Source organism: Aythya ferina (assembly GCF_964211825.1).
Source record: "Aythya ferina genome assembly, chromosome: 8".
Lineage (NCBI taxonomy): Eukaryota > Metazoa > Chordata > Aves > Anseriformes > Anatidae > Aythya > Aythya ferina.
Genome location: NC_140304.1, coordinates 8,527,304 through 8,548,370, shown reverse-complemented (window position 1 = coordinate 8,548,370; position 21,067 = coordinate 8,527,304). Strand labels below are relative to the sequence as shown.

Below are 21,067 nucleotides of genomic sequence, written 5' to 3'. Positions count from 1 at the left end.
AAACCACAAATGCTGCAGGAATCGAGGTAACAAATCAGCTGTTTATAAAATTGAAACAGTCACACTGAAAACATCACACACAAAGAAAGCATTGCTGGGATGTAAATGAGAAAAAAGCCTCCCAAAAATCAGTTTAAAAAAAAAAAAAAAAAAAAAAAAAGATTAACTACAGGTTTTGGCTTGGACTTTGGCTGAGCTTTGCTTAGCATAGGATATCAAAGGAAAGAAAACTAATCATATGTCATCTTGTGTCTTTTCCTTAACATAGAAGCTGGCTAGGGTGACATTTCAGATGTGGCATGAGTTTTTTTTCTCTGTGATATGGCCATATGGCCGGTCTCAGGCTAGAGGCTTTTCAGTCGTGGAGGACTTGCTTTTCCCCAGGTAGATTTGTGGTAGTTACAAATTGATATAATACAAATTGATATACCAGTGTGCAAAACCTACAGCAGGAGCCAGAATCAGGCTCAGGAGCATCTATCTGTGCACTGTACATGATAATCGTGGGGGTATTTTCTCTCAAGAAAGTCTGTATGCCGCATGAAACTGCTGAGAACTTCTGTTAATAAAAACTGAACTGTGAACAGGTAAAGCAGGTCGATGCAGAAGAACTGACAGCAATTACCGACTGACTTCCTTATTTAAAAATTAAAGCTGAGAATGACCAAGAGCAAAAAGCAGAGAATAAAGCAGAACAGAGATGATTTCCAATGTGTGTAAACATATCAACCAGGGTTGTTTTTAAGTCAACTGAGTAGATTTGTCTTTCCCCAAAATATTCTAATCATAGATACTACTTAAAGTCTATCATAATTATTTACTCTAAACAACTCGGGAAATACATAGTATTTAGAAGACAAGTTTTCCTGAAGCATACCTGCTTATAATGTTTCTTCCTGCTCATCCTTTCTCCTGAGGTGCACAGTGGTATGCTTGATTGAGAAGTGGGGGACATACACATGGGACACTACGGGATAAAGTGAGACATAGATGGTACACCACAGAACAGTAGATCCTTTAAGAAAAGTTGCAGTTAAATTAAAGCATTTTTCAGGAAAATTGTTCCATAAATATTCTAATATAGCATAAAAGTAATAGGTTGAACTAAAGAAACTTAAACAAATTGTTCAAAAATAATTGTGTTCCCTCCTATTTGTAGAATAGTTAGTTCTTATGTACTTGGGGGAGATTATGAAATACTATTCTTTAATTTCTGTACCATACTAAGAATTAAACTGGTGGTAAGATTTATTAAAAATCTTCTGGCTGTACAGAAAGCTTCTATAAAGGTGGAAGTATTATAGAACAGTCCTGTCACTTGTGGCTCCTTTTGAAAACACAGGATGTGTAAAACTGAGCCTTTACATTTTTTGTAACTATTAACACCACTTAACATCAGACTGTACAGTGACAGGACAACAGCCTGTAAATCACAATAACAACAATTTCAACAAACAATACTTTTATTTTTATTTTTAACTTTAATTTTAATTATATAGTTCTGAGTGCAATTATGCTTCAAAAAACATTTTAGTGTACTCTACCAGGGGCCCAACACCTGCACAAGTACAAGCATGGATGCTCATAAATGCATACACTTGATTAAAATAAATAAATAAATAAATTACCTATAGTTCCACCCCTGCAAAGTTCTGTTTCCAAACCCATTCCTCCAAGTGACATTATCAGAAACAGAGGGAACTCTGTCCTAGGAAACATGTAAAGGAAAAAAAAAAAAAAAAAGATTTTGGCATTACTTGTTCCTGTTTTATTGTAGTAGAAGTTTGAAGGATGCATGGTTCTCTTAAAATCCAATATTTAATTCAGATCTGGATGTAGGCTTTTATGACTGTCACCTGTGCCGAATACACCCCAAGAGATGATCAAATAGAATTGATTAGCTGATGTGGGCAGTAATCAGTTTCTTGCTGCAAAAACCTTTCTATTAGGGACACTGGTTTTCTTGGATCTTAAGGATGGTGGAACAATTAAAAAATGCACTTTTAGTTGGTGTTTCAAGGGAAATGTGAGACCTCAATCACAATGGTATTGAAGAGCAGTAGAAATTAATGTCAGATATTTTATATAATTAGGACAAAAGGAAGAATTAAATTGTGATGCAGAATTGCTCTACTGAAATACTAGCCCAATTTTTAATGTATCACCAAGATTACCATTTATTGGCACGTTAAAAATAATGGATTTTGGCAGTCTTAAAGTTTACTTTGTTTGCTTCTGGGAAGTGAATTTGCACCAGATAGAATTCCTGCTGCCTGACGTGCCATAGAATGGATTGCGTTTTACCTCTTTTCTCAACTATTATTTGTATTCATTTGTGACAATCAATTAAACCAGATTTGTTAAGGAAGTAATGGACAGCTTTAAAGCAGGAACTCTTTAAAGAAAAGTTTAACTCTTTCAAATTACAGATTTAAAAGAGTTTAAAGGTCAACTCTAACAGAACACTACAAGGCTACTTTTATCTCTGAGAAAATTGGTTAAAGAATCTTTTAGTGGATGACTTGTCTTCCTGGAATACACCACTTTTCATGGTGTATTGATTAATGCAATACCTGGAAAGACTTAACTTTGAGGTGATATCTAAAACAACCATCATAGAAAACCCTATAAGTGAAATAGGTTTTCCAGTTCCCTTAATGTGAAGATGGTGCTCATGGTTATGATTGTTGTAGCTCTGTGTGTAAGCCCTCAACATAAACTGGGTTTATATGCTGCATTAATTGCAAACAATTTGTTTCCAAAAATTACACTAAAACTATGGAAAATTAATCTGTGGTGGATGCAGAGAGTCAGTTCTGCATGAGAAGAGACCGTGAATCATTAGATGCGATAGTTGACAGGAAGCACATCCCAGATCCAGAACAGCATTGATAAATAAATGCTTGTCTAACAACATTTTCCAGCATATAGCTCTGGGAAGAAAGTTGCCTTAAAAAAAAAAAAAAAAAAAAAAAAAAAAGTGTGGGGAATTATGACAAACAGAGGTATAAGTTAAGCATTGATTTTGGAGGTGATTCTGTCTAGGGTCAAGTGCACATTCACTTTTTTTTTTAATCTTAATCCAGTTAATGCACTTTTAGTTGGTGTTTCAAGGGAAATGTGAGACCTCAATCACAATGGTATTGAAGAGCAGTAGAAATTAATGTATTAATTTATTAATTAATGTATTAATATTAATAATGTATTAATATTAATTAATGTATTAATACAAGATGTATTTTCCTGTTATATTTCTGTTTTCAACAAACTTTGTAATGGATAATCTACCCATAATGCAGCATTAGCATATTTTTCTTTTGGCAAAAGTAATTTCAAAACTATATGTAATTTTTTAACCTTTCAAGTGACTTTATGACCTTTCAGCTGAGTTGAGAAAATCCCTATTGATTTTGTAATTATTCCCCCAAATGTTTATAAATTAGGAATGGAATTTCCTTTGAGATTGCTATCAGCGTGCACAAAATATCCAAGCTTTATTTGCACCCCTTTTCTGCCCCTCTGAGACACTGAGGCTATGCAATTTTTCCCTGTGAAGAAGCTCTTTTAGTTTCCTGCAACTACTCCCATTACCAAACTTCCAATTAATGCTTAATTAGTGTTTTAGGAATAAAGCTCTACCTATAACAACATTTGTGGTTTTGCTCATACTGCCCATCCCTCACTCACACTCAGACAATGCAAGTAGCTTCCTAGCAGAGCACTGTTCAGATGAGCATCTGACACATTCATAGCAGAGGCCGTCCTTCAGCAGGTCCTCATTAGCTTGCTGAGGAGCACAGTACCTGTTGGGGCTGCAGCCACCAATGCTGGAGCACAAGCACCAGGAGCCAGAGGCTTTTCCCTCTGTCCTCATTGCTCTATATTGCACCCGTACTGTATCAAAAATGAAATGTTTTTCAGATGCTTGCCATCATCCTAAAAGAGATTAAAGCAACAGCTTCCTGACCCAATTACAAGGTTTTGGTTTTTCCTCTTTTCATTCATGTATCTCATTACAGATCACACCTCTGTCTCTGGAGTCAAACAAAATCCTGAGAAGGTAGTGTAGTAGCCCTATAATTTTTGAACAAGGAAGTAACTTGGTCAATCTTGTTCCACTTGCATAAAAGTGACATTAAGAACATCCCAACCACATTTGTATTGAATTTGTTTTTAATATACACATAAACCATTCAAAGATGTGTCCATCCAAAGCTTAAAACTAGCTAGTCACGGGTGCATTGGGGGGATTTGGTGGCCTTTGTTTCCTTTTTTTTTTTTTAAAAAAAAAAATAAAAAAAAAAATTTGTTTTTTAAAAACAAATTTGTTTTTTTTTAAAAAAAAAAAAAAAAAACAATTTGGAAAGTTCATTATGAATGGCTCTGGTGTTTTTTGTTGTTGTTTGTTTGTTTTTCTCTCTCTCTTTTAAAAATTTGTTTATAAGTGACTTAGGGCTCTCCATAACCATTTCATAAATTTTCCGTGGACACATTAGAACAGATCTGTGCTGCAGACTGAGAGGAGTTAGTGAAGCACGTCTAGTTCTGCAGTGGGGCAAAACCCATTTAGAGGAAGCAGGAGGATCCCTGTTGGCCACCTGAGCAAAGCTCTGCTGCCATGGTGCCTGGTTTTAGCCCCAACCAGAGCATAGCTCTGCTGACTTCTCTTTTATCTCACCAGAAGTCAGACTGGGCCAACAACAGTGCGAAAGCACTTTTTTTTCTTGGAAGTGCAAGTACTGAGCATAATTTTGACAGTTTTTGGATTAAAGTGCGTATTTCTGGTAAGCATGGGTTGTTTCTTTCCTCCTTGTAACCTTGTCTCAGTTAACAGAGTTGCAAGACAGGAATCTGGAGTTGTTAATTTTTGTTAGACTTCATAAACTTCTGTATAACTGCAGTGATATTAGTTCCTTCAAAATACTACAAAACTGAATTGTCAGAAGAAACAGACCAGTTCATAGCAGGCATACATAGATGGCCAAATTAAATATGCCCCTATCAAAAAGCTATACAAAAAGGCAAGTACTTTTCTGTTAATACATGTAAGACATCAGTGCACTCTTCAGTACAGACAATATCCCATTTTGTGAGAAAGGCAATTAGGGAAATGCTGAAGAGGGACAGAAGAAATAGGAATACATTTAAAGAGATGTGACCTATGAGAAAGGGTCACAGGAGAGAAGCCTGGGGAAGAACACGATTACAATCTTTCCTACTTAAAAGGGAACGGCAATCAAGAAAAACCATGCTAACAGTTGCATGCCGTAAATTCCACATGCAGCAGGCAAGACTGAAGTGAACTTTCCCAATTGCAGGCTAATCAAATCTCTAAATCAGAACATTTTAATGAACAGATGAGATAAATAACTGCTAGAGCATGCCCAGACTGCTGTTTCACAGCTGGTGTTACACAGTCAGAGGGCAGCCAGCACCACCACCTATGGGGTACCTGTGGAGACCTCGGGTGATGGGGACGCAGGGGTCCCAGCCCACACTGGGGCTGGGGGCAGGCAGGGCACAGCTCCTGGCCGAGGCAAGCAGATGGCACCACAGCTGGGGATTATCTGCTGCTCAAAACAAAGGCAGCCAGGCACCCAGCCCCATTTGGTGCACGATCAACAATGCTGTCTACATTTCAGCTAGAAAATAGTTTATGCTCATTCTTTGAGATACCAAGCATCCACTCGATGCTCTGGTACTTACATGAGCATTTATTATTATGCTATTGAAGGCACTCATTCCTATAGGGATAGACAGCCCCCATACTAGAAATCATGTCTTGATTGTATACATAGCCATAGTTTGACTACCAGATTTTGGAGTCAAATCACTTTTTTTTTTTTTTTAAACTTTAATTGAAGTATACTTAATATATTGGCAGTACAATGCAAGGAAATAGTAAAAATTGATAATTAATAATATCATTTTTGTAGTAAAAGGGCTGAAGAAAAATAAAAAATGGGTTGCCTGCTGAACCCAGATTTTACAGCCAACTTCCCACTTCCCATAAAAGCACAGTGCAAGACAGGAACCTACTGCAGCAAAAGAGATACCACAAAAAGTCCTAGAAAACTCTTTCAACTTTATCTTTCCTGACATACTACAACAAATAATGATTAAATTATTCTACAATTCTTCACCTTGATGTTCATCTAGGAGAAACTTAACTTTTTATGACAATAAACTCACATTTAAAAAATGTCAAGTTTTAAAATATATATATGTAAGTGTCAACTACCAAGCAACATGCATTAGTCCATTCCCCGCAACACTTAATATACAACATATTCCTTCTAATAAATAACTTTGAGCAACAGCAGCTTAAGCGCCTTTGATCCTGCTACAGGGGGTTTCAGTTCACAAACCTCTCAATGATGCTTCTTTGTTTTCTTTATAATTCACATCTCAGCATTAAAAGCAAAAAAAAAAAAAAAAAAAAAAAGCTGTTTAGACAATGCCTCAATCTCTAAGCAACACTGATTATTCCTTTTACTCTATGGTGGCCCAAAAAGGGAAGAAAGGCCCTGATATTTACATTTTCTACAGGAAGCCTCTAAACCTAATTGACTCATCTGGAGTCACAGGCAGTAGGTAGCAAACAGATAAGTGATGCATATCACTTTCTAGATTGATATTACAGATTAATTTGTTGTTTTTCCAAGACTAACGTGTTTCAATCAGTCCTCACTGTTGTTTTCTCAGCCACTCACAGAGCCATAACTCGTGAAAGCCCTCTCAGAGCAGCAAACAGTGAAACACCCAGCTAAGCCTTTTCCCAATGAGATTCTTCTGTTTACTTTATATTGATTATATTTTAGTCACCCATAAAATGGGTCAACAGAAAATTTGCTTCTGCCTTTTGACAAAAACGACAATAGACAAGGCTTCTCTGTGGGCAGCCTGGCAGGCGGTGACGTGCTCCACGCAGCTGCCACTCAAGCTCCAAAGGGCTCCTTCGGGCTGCAGCAGCACGATGCTCTCCAGGCATCAACAAAGCAAGCCTGCAGCTGCTGCTGCTGCAACTTCAGGGCTAGAGCAGTGCCTGCCTGCCTGAAATCTCATCAACGGGGACAGAAATCAAAATATTTCTCAGGCTAAATAATTCTGTGGGTAGAAAAGGGGCATGGGCTGGGGCTGCTAACCCACTGTGCGTAATGTCCTCGCTCCAGCGGCTAAGGCTCAGAGGCAGAGCCCAGGCAGGGCACTTGCCTGGTACGATCTTCTCTGCTGGGAAGTACTGTGCTTGAATAATTGTGGCCTGGGTGGATGCTAAGGGGAGAAGCTCCTTGCTTCTTTCTGCTCTTGCTTCCCTTCCCAAGGCTGAGCATACTGGAATCCTATTCCCTTAACCTTTCCTGGAATAAAGGGACAGACAAAGCATCTTTAATTGCATTAGTCAGAGTCTGAAAACAAGATGCATTCCTTCACAGTGCACTCACAGTGCCTGAGAGCAAGGCTTTGGGCAAGCACACTAACCAGCCCAGCCCATGCATGCAACCGTGGACACGATGGCTTGAGATTTCCTTTGCCTCTGGTTTCTAAGAGGTACCATCGTGTTCCTGCGTTGTGGGAATACCAAAGGCTGGCTGCTCACTGAAGTAGTTAAGCTCAGAGCTGCTCTAATTCAGATTCAGGCTGCCGGAGAGCTACAGGAGGAGACAAAAGGCAGCATACATTGGTCACACTCTTCCCTTGACAGCTCTTGTTCTCCCTTGTTGGGGTTTCTAGCAGGGATGGTAGAGCACTTCATTAGCTCTTTGTTCCACAAGGAGGGCCCAGAATTTGACTGTAACACTTTACCTCCTTTCTTTCACTGTGAGCTAGAAGACATTGAAAACAACATCATTTGGCAGGGAGTCAGAGCAAGGACATAGAAAGATAGACAGTCATCAGCCTGCGAGGCTGCAAGCAACTGTAATTTAAGTAACCTGCACTGATGAATTAATCACAGTATGGAATCCAAAACTCTCACTGTAATAATCTAGCCTTGAGAAAACATCTGTATGCAGCAATAGCTTCAAGTGTGTCTTGCTAAGCTTTGTGACAACTCAGAGGTGCTTAAGCAGCCAAGTACTGCCCCTGCTGTGGCTAACCACCCTTGAACCTGAACAAAGTTAAGTGCCCATGCTGCAGAAAAAAGAAAGCAGGGTCTGTTATCAGCAAAAAGTCTGGGGTCTAACTCACCAACCTCCTAAAAGCTGGAAAATGAACCTCAGAGCAGGTCTGGAGTTATGCACATCACCATGCTGCTGCTTGGACATCAGCCAGGTCTGGTGCAGCAGTGGTGCAGCTGTGTTAGCACTGTGCTGAATCTCTCAGCATGAGCTCTTGCAGAACACATTAGCTGAGGCTCTGGGTCACGTTAACACAGCTGAATGACACCTGGATTAGAGCTGGCTCAAAGCATGAAAAAGGAGTTCTGTCTGTACCTACCCATGTACATCTTGTTATTTATGCAGGCATTTTTCCAGGGTCTCTCTGAAATGCAGTGCTAAATATCCCATAACAATCCACTGATGATCCCATTTTGGTGGGGTGGAAGAGGAAAGTGGAGCTCAGGATTACATGCACAGTTCTGGAAATGTTGATTATGTGCCACCAAAGGTGTAATTCAGTTGCAGTGGCCAAGATATGGAGTCTGCAGGCCATGTAGCATGCAGTTCCTCTTTGAATCTGCTGACTCCAAGAGCTTTGAGATGGGCAAAAACACTGCTGAGGTCTGATACAGTGTACAGCAGCCCTAACTGTAGCTGCTCCTCTCCAGCAGCCCCTTACCTTCCTTTGACAGCCTAATGTATATTGTACAGAGAGAAGATGCACCAAGTCTCCTAAGCTAAGAAAACAAACATTGCATAACAAGATAGCAATGACACGAGGGAAGAAGCCAGAGAATGGCATCAATATATCAGAAATTACATTAGAAATATTGAATGGAAAAATGATACATATGGCCCTTGTAGGCTCTGTTCCAAATCAGCCTACAAAACCATAGTTAAAATAAAGTTGAAAGTAAAGCTATCCTCAAACATAGGAAAATAAGAAGAATGTGTTGGTGGGAATGATAAACCAAAACTCTTTGCTGTCTACTCGTATACTTATTTGGAGCAGAACAGAAACTCATGAGAACAGAAACAAAATAGTTGCCTCTACAATACAATGGCAAAAAGTAAATCTGGACAACATTTTGTAGGACCCACCAATTCAAACTTTCTATCTAAACGCATTCTTTCTCTCACATTAAAGACTGCTGACATTTGTATGTCTTTATTCACTAATGGTACTGAACGTTTTGCAAGCCTCTAACTGTGTAAAAACGCCCTCTGCTTGATGTAACAAGAACTATCTGTACTGTTCTCTCTTGAGCATGTCTTAAATGTCTGATTCAATTTAGTCTAACATCCAGGCATTCTGGAGCTCATGGCAAAGTGCAAGAAGAGCAAGGTGACTAAAATCAATTGCTATTTCTGCATTCAAATGACTGATTCCAAAGAACACTGAAGAACAAGTAGACATCCCAGAACTTCTGCCATTGTCTATGCTAGCGACAAGTGAAAAGACAGAGTATTTAGGTGAAAAACTTAATGCAATTAAACAGCAGAAAAGATTGACACTAAACACCTTTGGGGAATCTTTCCGGCAGACTACCCTAATAACTCAACCAGCAATGGAAAGAAGGAAGAGGCTGCAGTTCTGCACACATAGCAGAACAAAAACAGATGTATCACTGTAGTTAAGTTCTGGCCTGAAAACCATAAGAGCTCCTTCAGATACTGCACTTCGTTGGGGAAAAATGCACATTTACTCAAATTCATACAGACATTTCCTGTTCTTGAAGATCTCTGTAAGCATTCTCACAGTCCAGTGACTTATGAAAACTGCCCAGAGTGGACCTCATGCATTCCCGAGCTCCCAATTGTTTTGCTGCAGTAAGTGATCCGTATGTTGTAGGTACTTTCAGTATTCCATGTATAGCATTCAACAGAGGTGATTTCAGTTTTACTTAATCTGGTTCACCTTTAAAAGTCCACTGGTTTCAGTGAAGATGCTGCTGTGCTGTCCAGTTCGGGCCAGCATGGCTTTTCTTTACATAACAGGAAATTTGTGGTTGCAATCAGGAGTGGCTTCTTTTCAAGCAGATGGATAATGATGTTCTTTGAGATACTCAATGAATCAGAAATAGGACTACACATATTAATCTTCACTAAAGAATTTTTCTGGCTGGCAATGTTGCTCTCTGCTCATTGTATCTAAGCTCTTAAATTAAGCTTTTAGTAATCTTCATTACTACTAAAACCAAATGGATGCTGTTATTGGACTTCACAGGAATTTCTGTATAGCATACATGGCAACCAGTTAGAAACTTTTGCATTCTGAATTGTATCTTTATTTCTTCAGGCTTGCATAGAAATATACTGCTCTAGCAGAAAGCTACACGATGACCTGCCAATGCTATTTAGTTATGCCTCAGTGAGAGGCATAACTCGGTGTCACCTTCCTATGGACAGAGGAAGCCTCTTCTTACTTTTATTAACATAACTACAAATACTTGGATAACAGAGATTGATTTTCCTGTCTTCTTTTAGCCTTGCACATCTTTTACGCCATGGCCCTGAATCAGCCCAAGGAATGTTGGGTGCTCACGGATGACTGTGTCTTTTCTACAGTCACCGATGAGCACCAGCATTTCTGTTAACCATAGGCACGAGGTTACACATGCTTACAGTGAGCCTGGTTTCTAGGATATAGGTGATTTTTAAGCAAATCATTATGGACAGTTATGAGGAATTAATATACCATCAGTAATAGGTGCTAAGCTTTCTGCCCTAGTTGACACTGCTTTGAGCGATGGGTTGGACTGGATCACCTCCAGGAGCCCCCTCTAACCTCATCTGTTCCATGATTCTTTCCTGTGAGCCACTTCAAGCTGAGATGAGGCCATTACTGTGGTGCTGGTATAGCAGTTACTTCAGGGCCTATATCAGAAAAGCCGTCCAACAGACCCTGGAACATTTATTAACATTCAGTAACAAAGAGATCATTATAGCTTGCAGGAAGCTGGTTAGTGACAGAAAAAATTGGGGATGGAAAATAAGATGGGAAATAAGATTCTGAAGTATATTTCAGACTCCATTTGAAAAAAAAAAAAAAAAAAAAAAAAAAAAAAAAAAAAAGTGCAAGAAAAACCAGTTACTAGCTCCATACAGAAATTCAGGATCCCCACTCCATTACCACCTTAGTGCAGACTTGGTACAAAACCTCTTCAGTCCCCCTGCAGAGCAGTACAAATGCAAACACAGTCCCCCCAAGTTCAGAAATGTATCCTGACATCAAGGCTGACAGTCTTGAAACGGGGAAAGCTCCTGCAGAACAAAGTAATGAATACTCAGCTGCCCCAGGAACATCTGCAAAATTCGCCACTTGCCTTTTAAAAAAATTCGAGTGTTTTTAAGATCTTGACCTTGATGAGAGGTCCAGTGATTCAGCTTTTCATACTGCAGTCATGCCCTATTCCAGCTATTACATGCCTCATTTCTGTTAATCTTCTCTAATTAGTTCTGCTTCTCAAGTGAAGTCTTTGAATCTAACATTTTCCTGTGCTAATAGTGAGGGCTTTGCTTTCATGTTCAAGGTCAGACTGGTGTTTCACCCTGTAAAACTCATTTGTCCTTCCAGCACTTACACCTAAATACTGAGTTTAATTTTAGTCTCTCTCAAAGAATTTTACTGACTTTCAAGTTATTGTTAAAGTTGTGAATGTACTAAAAGCCAGCAGAGCCATGCAAGTGTAGAGGAATAGGCTCTTTTTGGATTATTTCTCCTTGCAAATACGCAGATTTTTTTCCCATAGAAGTATCTTCATTATTTGTTTTCCCCTCAAGAAGAATTTGTTTTTACAAAACATAACTAGATTGAGCGTCAGTCTGTAAGTAGGCAGCATCTCAGTTTTACAGGTGAGAATCCTGAGTTCGAGAAGGGTGAGGTGAATACCTTTCATTCAGTGGGAGAGTTGTGAATACAATCCAAAATTATCTCCCTGTTCCATGTTCGAGCTACTAAATTTAGACCTTACATTTCTCACTTCATATGTTACAAACACATGCATATATATATACACTTACATAGGAAGGGAGACACTTTTCCAGTTTTGTAATGAGTCTGAAAGAAACTTGAGACCTATAATATAGCAACCTTTCTTTTTTATACAATTATTATTTATTTGTTCTTGCAATAAGTACAGCCAATCCTTGTGTGCTGTTTCCATTGTGAGCTGGAATAATTTCCTTTGCACATCACTTTGATAACTCTTAGCCTTCTTTTAGGAAGGGATCAATGCACCCTCTGTAGTCACTTACACGCCATCCTACAGACTTCCCTTTCTGAAGACTGGTGAGATGCAGCAATTTCAGGAGGCACACAATGGCTGAGGTGTGAACACTAATGGGAGGAGGCATCTGAGGCACTCTTCTCCAGCTGATGCTCGACTCAAAATGGCAGATTATTTTCAGGTTAAAAAGAAGTCCAGGCAAGGGGGAAATTCAACATTCAGAAATGACTTAGGCTACAATAAGTTTAAGCAGCTTACTTAGAGCACTGCTGCGGCAGCTATGGACAAAATTTGTAGTTCACCTTAAAATCATCACCCAAGTTTGATGCTTTTAGATTTAACGTGGTCATACACAGCAAATAGACGTAATACAGGAATAGGATGACATTAAACTATCAAGTGTTTTAAATGGTTACTTTCAGTTATTTCATAGGCAACAGGTCAGAAAACCTGCTAACTATTCAACCTTCTTCCTTTCAATAAAATAATAATAAATATATAAATGAGATATTTAGGAAATACTTAGCAGTTTCACCTTTAAATAGCTCACTACCAATTCTCATATCTGAAAATACTACCTGTGAAGCATTTTGAGAGGCTTATGGTAATGTAACCCTAGAAACTATAGGAGTGTTGTTTGTTTGTTTGTTTGTTTTTTAAAAAAAAAAAGCTCTTCAGTGGGATTTATAAAGACATTCAGAAATCACTAAAAATGTTTTTTTCCCTCCAGAGCTGAAATGAGAAAAAGCACCATACACATGCATAAAGAAAAAAAAATTAATCATAGACTCACTGCGAGATCAGCGTTTCATTTTAAAACCTGGAAACTATTCTAAAAGTGAGCTGCACCTCACTCTGAAAGAGCCTTTTTGAATCCCTGTTCTTTGACTTTTGAGAAAGCTTTCTTGTTACAAACTTGAAGCTTAAATCAGAATGGTGTCCAATTGATAGGGAACAGTCTAGAAAATATGGGACTGGATTTAGGTAGGAAAGCACACTTGCAAATTGTTTTTTTTCAGTCAAACTCCAAGTTGTCACTCAGACATGTTCACGCAATAACCTAGATATCCCCACTTTCTTCTCTCCTGCTTATGGTGACAATGATTTTATCATAGAAATATTTTCTCTATGGAGTGCTGAGTACTGACAGTTTTCTCTTTCCCTACTTCAAAGCATCACCCTTATATATTTGCCTTGACACTGTCTTCACATCATCTTGACATTGTTCTGACATTTCCAAAGACTCAATCACTGTAGCAAGCAGCCAGGGCAATGCAGAGAAGGAAATTTTTATGAAAATTGTTAGGGAACTGTGAAGAATTGTATACTAGCAAAAATAAGATTTTGCTTTTTTAAAATCAGATTCCAAGCAGATTTTAATAAAAGCTGCTTTATGAAAGCTTCAGCCAAGGCTGGCAAAAAAACAGCTCAAAGAACTCTGTTGGCAGTTGTGGATTCTGGACCTGACATTCAGATGTTGAAGTGACAGCCACTCTCATTGCTCTGAATTCAGGTCCTTTATGAAAGCAACATCAGCTCACCTCCTGCGGCACGCAGCCTGCTAGAATAGTATGAGGTGTTGACTTGAGGAACTCCTCAGCAAGTAATCTGCAGTCCTCTTCAGGGCAGCCAGGAAAAAAAAAAAAGATGAAAACGGAAAAAGAGTGGCTGGAGCGTTACTGCCTTTTGCTAATGATAAAACACAACTTATAGAAGTAGCCTGGAAAGAGAGTATTGCCTATCAATCGATCTAACAACTGTTCAGTGTTGTGGTAGGAGGCCAAAAAATCAGCACATGTGATGTAACTTTCGGAAGTTTTACGTACCAAATAATCTAGGAGAGGGGGAAAACAAAGCAAACTACATTTAGTGAAACTCTGCTCAAAGAATCTGCTCAAAGAAAAGGAAGAAAAAAGTATTGAAGGGCAAATGTACAAGTCTGAAAGAATCTTGGTATCCAGTGCATCAGCATCACTTGTACATGCAGATAAAGCCCTCAACACTCCTGAAAGGCATTGCTTAGCCAGGCACTTAGAAATAAAATCAGGTCACTATATCAACTCCAAACGTACAAACATTAACATTTGGCATCTTTTAGATGCCAAAGCACAATAAACACACTGAAAAGACTGACATTTGAAAAATTGTCAACATGCCTGAGATTTTCAGTATTTGAAGAAGTTGGGAACAAACTTTTAGTTCTGTGTTTGTACAACAGCTAGGACAACAGATTTCAGGAAATTCACTGATGTCAATAAGCTAGCAGGTAAAGAATAGACCCAAACCTGGAAATCTGGAGCTACTCTGAGGATATCAGTCACGTTCTTAGTGAAGCTCATGGTGACCAATTTCTTAACTATTTTTTTTTTTTTTGGGGGGTGGGTACAGACACAATGAAGTGCTTAGAGACGACATACGTTTCTGACAAGTCAAGCTTTAGTTATTTTGTCAAATGGCTGAAACACACCAATTTGAATAAGAATTCTGATCATGAAGAATCACATTATTCCCCACACACATGCACACAAGAAATCTCTGCACATAGGCAGCTTTGATACTAATCCAAAAGACTGAGTACTTAAAAGAACACCTAGGTAATACAACAACAATTCCTTTATAGAACTATATGATACTTGCATGCAACCCACATCTTACCTGAAAAGCCCTGTGAAAGCACATCCACTACAAAGCAGAGCAGAGCCCATCAGCATGGCAGACTGCATCACCCGGTAGGCGACACGCAGTGGTTCCTGGGAGTCAGACAAGCATGAGTCCTCCAGGACAAGCATAGGTCTCCCTCTCCTGCTCCGCTGAAGCAACTTACTTTCTTGCCCCTAAGGTAACTAGGGAGGGGAGGTGATCTGACACTTGGTTCCCTTTGCTGCAGAGCCCCAGGCCTTTATCAGAGAAGCCCTATGCCTCGTGATCCAGGTGAACAAGTAGCTCTGTGTAGAGCCAATACCAAATTACCTGGGTAGGGCTGGCTACCTCAGTGCTCAGGACAGTAGAGCTGGCAGCTGGGCACTAACTTCTCCTTACAGAGCACAGGTTCTTCACTAAAACCTCCCAGACTGCAGGACTAGCCTGTCAATGGATGCCTGAATAACCAGACAGAGGCTCAGGCTCCAGAGCTACAAGAAACCTCGGTCACCTCCCACCACCCACCCCATTAGCACCCTAATGAGGCAAGGAGGGGCAAGGGAGCAAAAGTGCTAATTTGTAATCTGCTGACTGACCTGCAGCTGGCTCTGCATAGCTGCCCCAACAGGTATCTGCCCCAAATTGCTGATAAAGTTAACGTTTTGGTTTCTCGAATGTAAGCCATACATGCTATACATGGAAAATATAGTGATTTGTGCATCTAAGCAGGTGTATTTATCACAGCAAGGTGAAGAAAATGTTAGTAAAAATTTCTTGCTACAACAGAATATACAGAAATAAACCTCTCCTAGTCAACAAATGTAATTTCTGGTGATAATAGATGACAAAAATAAATCAAAATATGTAATTATGGACATACAATACTGAGAGTAATCTGGGCATGCACAACTACAAATGGATGCTTATCAGTTTATTGCTATTTGCCACAGTTGCCATCAATTTTGTGGCTAATTTCATATGTTCAAACATATTTTGTTCCTTTTAAACGAGACACTGTTTTAGGGACACAGTGGCAGTGCCTTGTTCTGTCCAAGAATCTCCATAATTAATAATCCCAACAATCAAAGGAAATGTGATCCTAAGAGAAAATGTCTTTTGAGAATCCCCAGGTGCTAAGTACCGCGAATTGCTTCCCAATCTGTTCTGCAGCCTCTCAGCACAGTATGCTGCGTGGTGCCCTTTGGGATCATCAAACAAGCTCCATCATGGAGCTCTCAGCCAAAAGACCCCCAGTGAGACAATCATTTGATATTTATCATATATTTATTATTGCCATCAAATCTTTCTTATTTTTTTTTTCTGGTCAGCCCTTTATTGTTACACAGATCTCATTTATTAGCATAATTTAATACAAAATTTATAGCATAATTTAATACAAAGTAGGGGCAGGATCCTACCCTATAATGTCTGTACTGGTAAGTCAGGACGGGTGTCACTGTGAGAAAGGGCTCTGCACCCAAAATACAGTATTCTTTCTCCCTGCGTCCTGTGAGAGTATTTGTGTGACACAAGGCTCCCCTGTCACTGTGTGAGCATTTCAGCACAGCTCTGGAAGCATCTGGGTTATGCTGCCAGACTGGTGCCTGGTGACCCTGTGTCTTGGGGCTACAGCTACTGCAGTCACTTCCACCACGTTCCTGTAACTTCCCACTGCTGCCAGGCAAACCCCAGTTTGCTTTGGCTCAGGTCTCAGAGGAAGAGAAGAGGAATGCCTGGAAAAGATCTGCGGTAAGAAAGGGAATTGGGAAAGGAAAGAGAGGAGTCAGATCTGTCGCTTACATAAATAAAATAGAGGAATTAAAGGAGATTATGAACAGAGAAAGTAAAAACTCCCCCCCAAAAATGACAGCACTATACTGATTGCTACTATATAGTGTTTAGTCAAGGTTTAAAATTTTATATCCTTTTACTGGCAAAATCCTTGCTGCTCTAATTTTGATGAGGCCTTGCTGGGTATTATTCATTTATAACAGGTATTTAATGCCCTGGTGGCAGGAGTTTTTTATGCTAAAACACACACCCTCATTATGCTTATTGAAACAATTTGCCTTTTAGTGATATTCCTCTAATGAGAGAGGAATTATTCCTTACTGTTCCCCACAGAAGGCTCCCGGGCTCCCTGACACTGGTGAATCTTGTTTTTCTGCACCTCTACAATAAACACCTCACAAAGGTTTCAGAGAAAACCCTAATGGCAGAGGGGATTTTCAGTTCCCATTCTTGCTGTTCCTGTGGGCTGGGTGACTCCTGTGAGCGTCAGCCCTGAGCCCTGGCAGCCAGATGCCCAGGGAGGGAATGTGCTCTGGGCCTGACAGGCAACAAGTTGCAGAAAACATCCTGCACTCGAGCTGTGGGCAACCACACAAAACCGAAGACGAGCTTGTGATCTGTCACCTCGAGGAAACTTCAGGATAAAAGGCCAGTCTGACATCCCACTTCTCTGTGAGGACAGGTTCCTGGTGCTTTGAGTTAGAATAGAGAGATATTAGTGCTGTAAAGAAATCAGCTGCCTTGGAAAACAGCTTTGGCTATGGCTGTACTGCTAAATGGTCTGGCACTTCTAGAGATGATACATCACAATACTGAAGTTTACAACCAGGCATAAAGACCTCAGCCTCCTCCTTTCGAGGCTGAACAGCCCAGTGACCTCAGCCAGTCCTCATACGTGTTCCCCTCTAGGCCCTTCACCATCTTTGTAGCCCTCCTCTGGACACTCCCCAACAGTTTTTTGAATTTTCCTAGCAGCCTTCAGAAGATCACAAGTATCTCTCTGTGGAAAAAGAGTTTCTGTCATCCCTCAAACTCAGTTCAAGACAAGTCCTCCTATGACAGAAAACGATATTAATTTTATTTTTTCTCTCAGCTTTTTGTTTCATTTGATTACACTGCATTGCAATCAGGTGCAATTGAGTCCTAGGGTGTCATCAAGCAAGAGTTTGGCCAGTCCTCTCTAGGACTGTACTATGGGCAAGGAAAGGGTGGTGTCTGTTAGGGAAAGCTGGAATGACAGCCCTGAAGGTTATACAGTGTGTTGGGGGTCAAAATATGGTTTGGCATTAATGAGCAAACAGTTCTTGAAAAAAGAGGACAGGAAATCATGATGGTCTGCAGACTAAGACTAGTCTGAAATTTAATTTCATGTGGCTTAGAGTCTTCTTAGGATCTGTTTCTGAACTTACTCTAGAAATAAGACATTTTCTCCTCATGTAAAGCCATGAACTAAATCTTTCATCTGTTTCAAGTTAGAATATTTTTAGGAGGCCACAATATAAATATACCATCTACTACTCTTGGAGGTGAGGGAAGCTACCCCAGAGGTCACCTTGTAGCAGTGACCATGGTGGAGCTTCACTCTTACCTGAAACTGTAGCACTCTCTCCTACTGGAAAACCCCACACTGCCACATCCTTCTCTCAGGTCTATGACTGATTTTTACCTGTGGGAGGTCAGTAAGAGCAACTGGTACAGATCACGACCATATTATAATTCTCCACCAATCTCAAGGTGATGGTTTTGGCCTCACTGGTAGCAGCTGTAAGCATCAGAGCTCAGCAGGTGGAGTTTTTGGTTGCGCCAGTCTCCCCATTCAACTCTAGCCTGTCCTGAAATACAGGAGCTGCAACTTTCTTCAAGCAGTTTCTAAATCCTAATTCATGATTAGCTCATGTAAGGAAGAAATCATAACTGATTTCTACACAAAATGATTTAGTAAATAACAGAAAGGGCTACGATGTGAACTCCCCTACGAAGGTTACTACTCTGCAGAAGACTGATTCCTCCGTACTCTGTGCATTGTAGCTGCACTGAGGCTTTCTTCTGACTCATATAGCATTTAAATCACTGCACTCTGTGTATCCAGCAAAATAATGCTAATCTGCCACAGGGCTGATTGTTTTTTAAAGTCTAGAGAGACTAGAGAAGCAGCATCATGATTTTGATACAAGAGTGCTGTTACATTGCATGAAACTGAAATTGTGTGAGAAAAGGACTACACATCCAGCAAGCCTGGAGGGACAACATGCGCTCCGGTGGCTGTGTCATCAGTGCGACGCTAGTCAAAAGTTGGAGCTGATCTTGTTGTTCTGCTGCATTTTGTTGACTTCAGCAAAGTTTAGTCCCCAGCTGTGTTACTGAGAACCTACTGGAGGCAATCCCCACATCTGCACATATCAGTACACAGCTCTGCACTTAGAAACTTTAAAACATTTGCTTCTTTACAGACTTCAAAGCAAGCACAGCAAGCCAGCTGGAGGACGAAATAGATCTATAAAACCCTTATGCACTTTGTCATGGTTTTCGCCCCTGTTCTAGTATATGTTAAAAAACATCATTTTCTAAATGTACGTTTTGTTGCTAGAGGTTTGGCTGTGCAGAAAGGACACGGCATGTCTGACACAATATGCCTCAATGGCATCCTCTGGTTATCCAGATGCTATAAAAAGAAGTGCTCATGCAGACAACGTTGAACTGGAAGTCATCAAAACCTGGCTGTCAACATATACTTGTTTGTGCACCTGACCGAATCTGTGACTAACAAAGTGGATGTGAAAATATCCCTCACCTGAGGAGAAATTCTTGCCCTACATTACAGATTTTGATGCATTTCTAATGCGGAGGCCTTTAAGCATATCCAATTTTGACTTGGAAAAAGAAATCACACCTGAATGGGTGTTACAAACATTTGCAGCTATGTACCTTTATGTGCTAGTGTATGCCTTCTCATATTAAGAACAATATTAAGAGACAATATTAAGAAGGCCACCCAGCTGAGCCCCCAGCAGCAGGAGCCAGGAGCCCAGCAGCAGCCGGAGCCACAAACCGCTTCTGGACACCAGAGGAGCTGTGAGGCCTGCTGTCTCTCAAGGCGAGATCAGGCCTCTTGGCAACAGCTCCTTCACTTCCCAGTTTGCATTATTTGGAATTCAGATAGAACCAGGAGTAACTGGATTTCACCCAAATTCACAAACTGACAGTTTATGCTGTTACTCACCATGTTTCAGAAAAGCTCTTTGTTGATGCAGAGAAGCGAGACCATGTTTTCATCTTTCTGCAGCCCCTCTGGGCTCTGGCACCATTTCTCTTGTTAGTTTGCTATGTGCTTGCTTCCAAGGTGTGTGTTTTCCCCCTCCTTTTTATCAAAACTGTGAATGCAGGTGGTACCCATCTAGCTGCAAGCACTGCTCTCATTTTTCCAGTTCCTCAGCACCACATGCACCTATCCCTGGATTCACACGACAGGTTTGGAAATGCCAGACTGTGCTTCCACTAAATTTAAAAGGCGTGATGCTCCCATCTTTTAACTCTTGAGAGCAAGGCAGGAGCAACACCTTTCACAAAAGAATTCCAAACCCACCCATCCTAACAAGGTGTGCCAAAAAAAAATTGTTAGTGGTAGGCAATACACGATAACATTCTGAAGAGATGATTCTGACAATATTCACAGCCCTAAATAAATCACCTAGTATTTACATCTTTTTTCTACAAAACATTTTCTCTCACAGATGAGACCTTTACACACATGGCTCTGTGTCCTGAGTTGCATGTCGAAGATGTCCCTAGTTTTACTGAAGATCTAGAAGCAGTGCAGGCAAGAAAGGCATTGACTGAACTCTTAATACCTAATTAAAATTGTTTTAGATTCTTAGCATAATTGATTATCCATGTTCTTTGCCTCTGAAGAACTGATAGAAAAGCTGATTTGAAGCTGTCCCCCAGATTCCCTCCACCACATATTGCAGCTGTTGGTCACCTGCCCATTGATCTCCTATGTCCCTGTGTAGATGAATCCTGCTGTGTAGCATTAAGAATAAATTCTGCTGCATTAATACAACTGATAATGATCATCATTACACTCCTGTCTTTACTCCTGTCCAGACTTAGAAGATAAGAACATACCATGAAACTATAAAAGAGGAATGTTATATTCCAATAGAGTGGATACAGTAGCAGGGATTGCATAGCAGAAACAGGTTCAGTTTCTAATAAATGTTTATGCCACTTATTGCAACTGGTAACAGCTACCTTCTGGGCTTGCATCTTATATAAACTAAAATCTCTGCACACAGTAAAAGCACAATG

The 21,067-nt window shown here is 40.1% G+C and overlaps 1 protein-coding gene and 1 long non-coding RNA gene across 7 annotated transcripts in view; one reads left to right on the top strand and one right to left on the bottom strand.

The window, feature by feature from the left end:
• Positions 1-21,067, top strand: part of CRB1 (crumbs cell polarity complex component 1) — a 99,004-nt gene that overhangs the window by 1,745 nt on the left and 76,192 nt on the right. The gene's annotated exons all lie outside the window — the stretch shown is intronic.
• LOC311440316 overlaps positions 1-21,067 on the bottom strand; it is an 80,231-nt gene that overhangs the window by 10,728 nt on the left and 48,436 nt on the right. For all 4 annotated transcript variants that reach the window (XR_014695332.1, XR_014695333.1, XR_014695334.1 and 1 more), the window contains 2 exons: positions 1,629-1,708; positions 878-967 (listed from right to left, as the gene is read on the bottom strand). This is a non-coding gene — a long non-coding RNA (uncharacterized lncRNA). The remainder of the gene's footprint in view (positions 1-877; positions 968-1,628; positions 1,709-21,067) is intronic.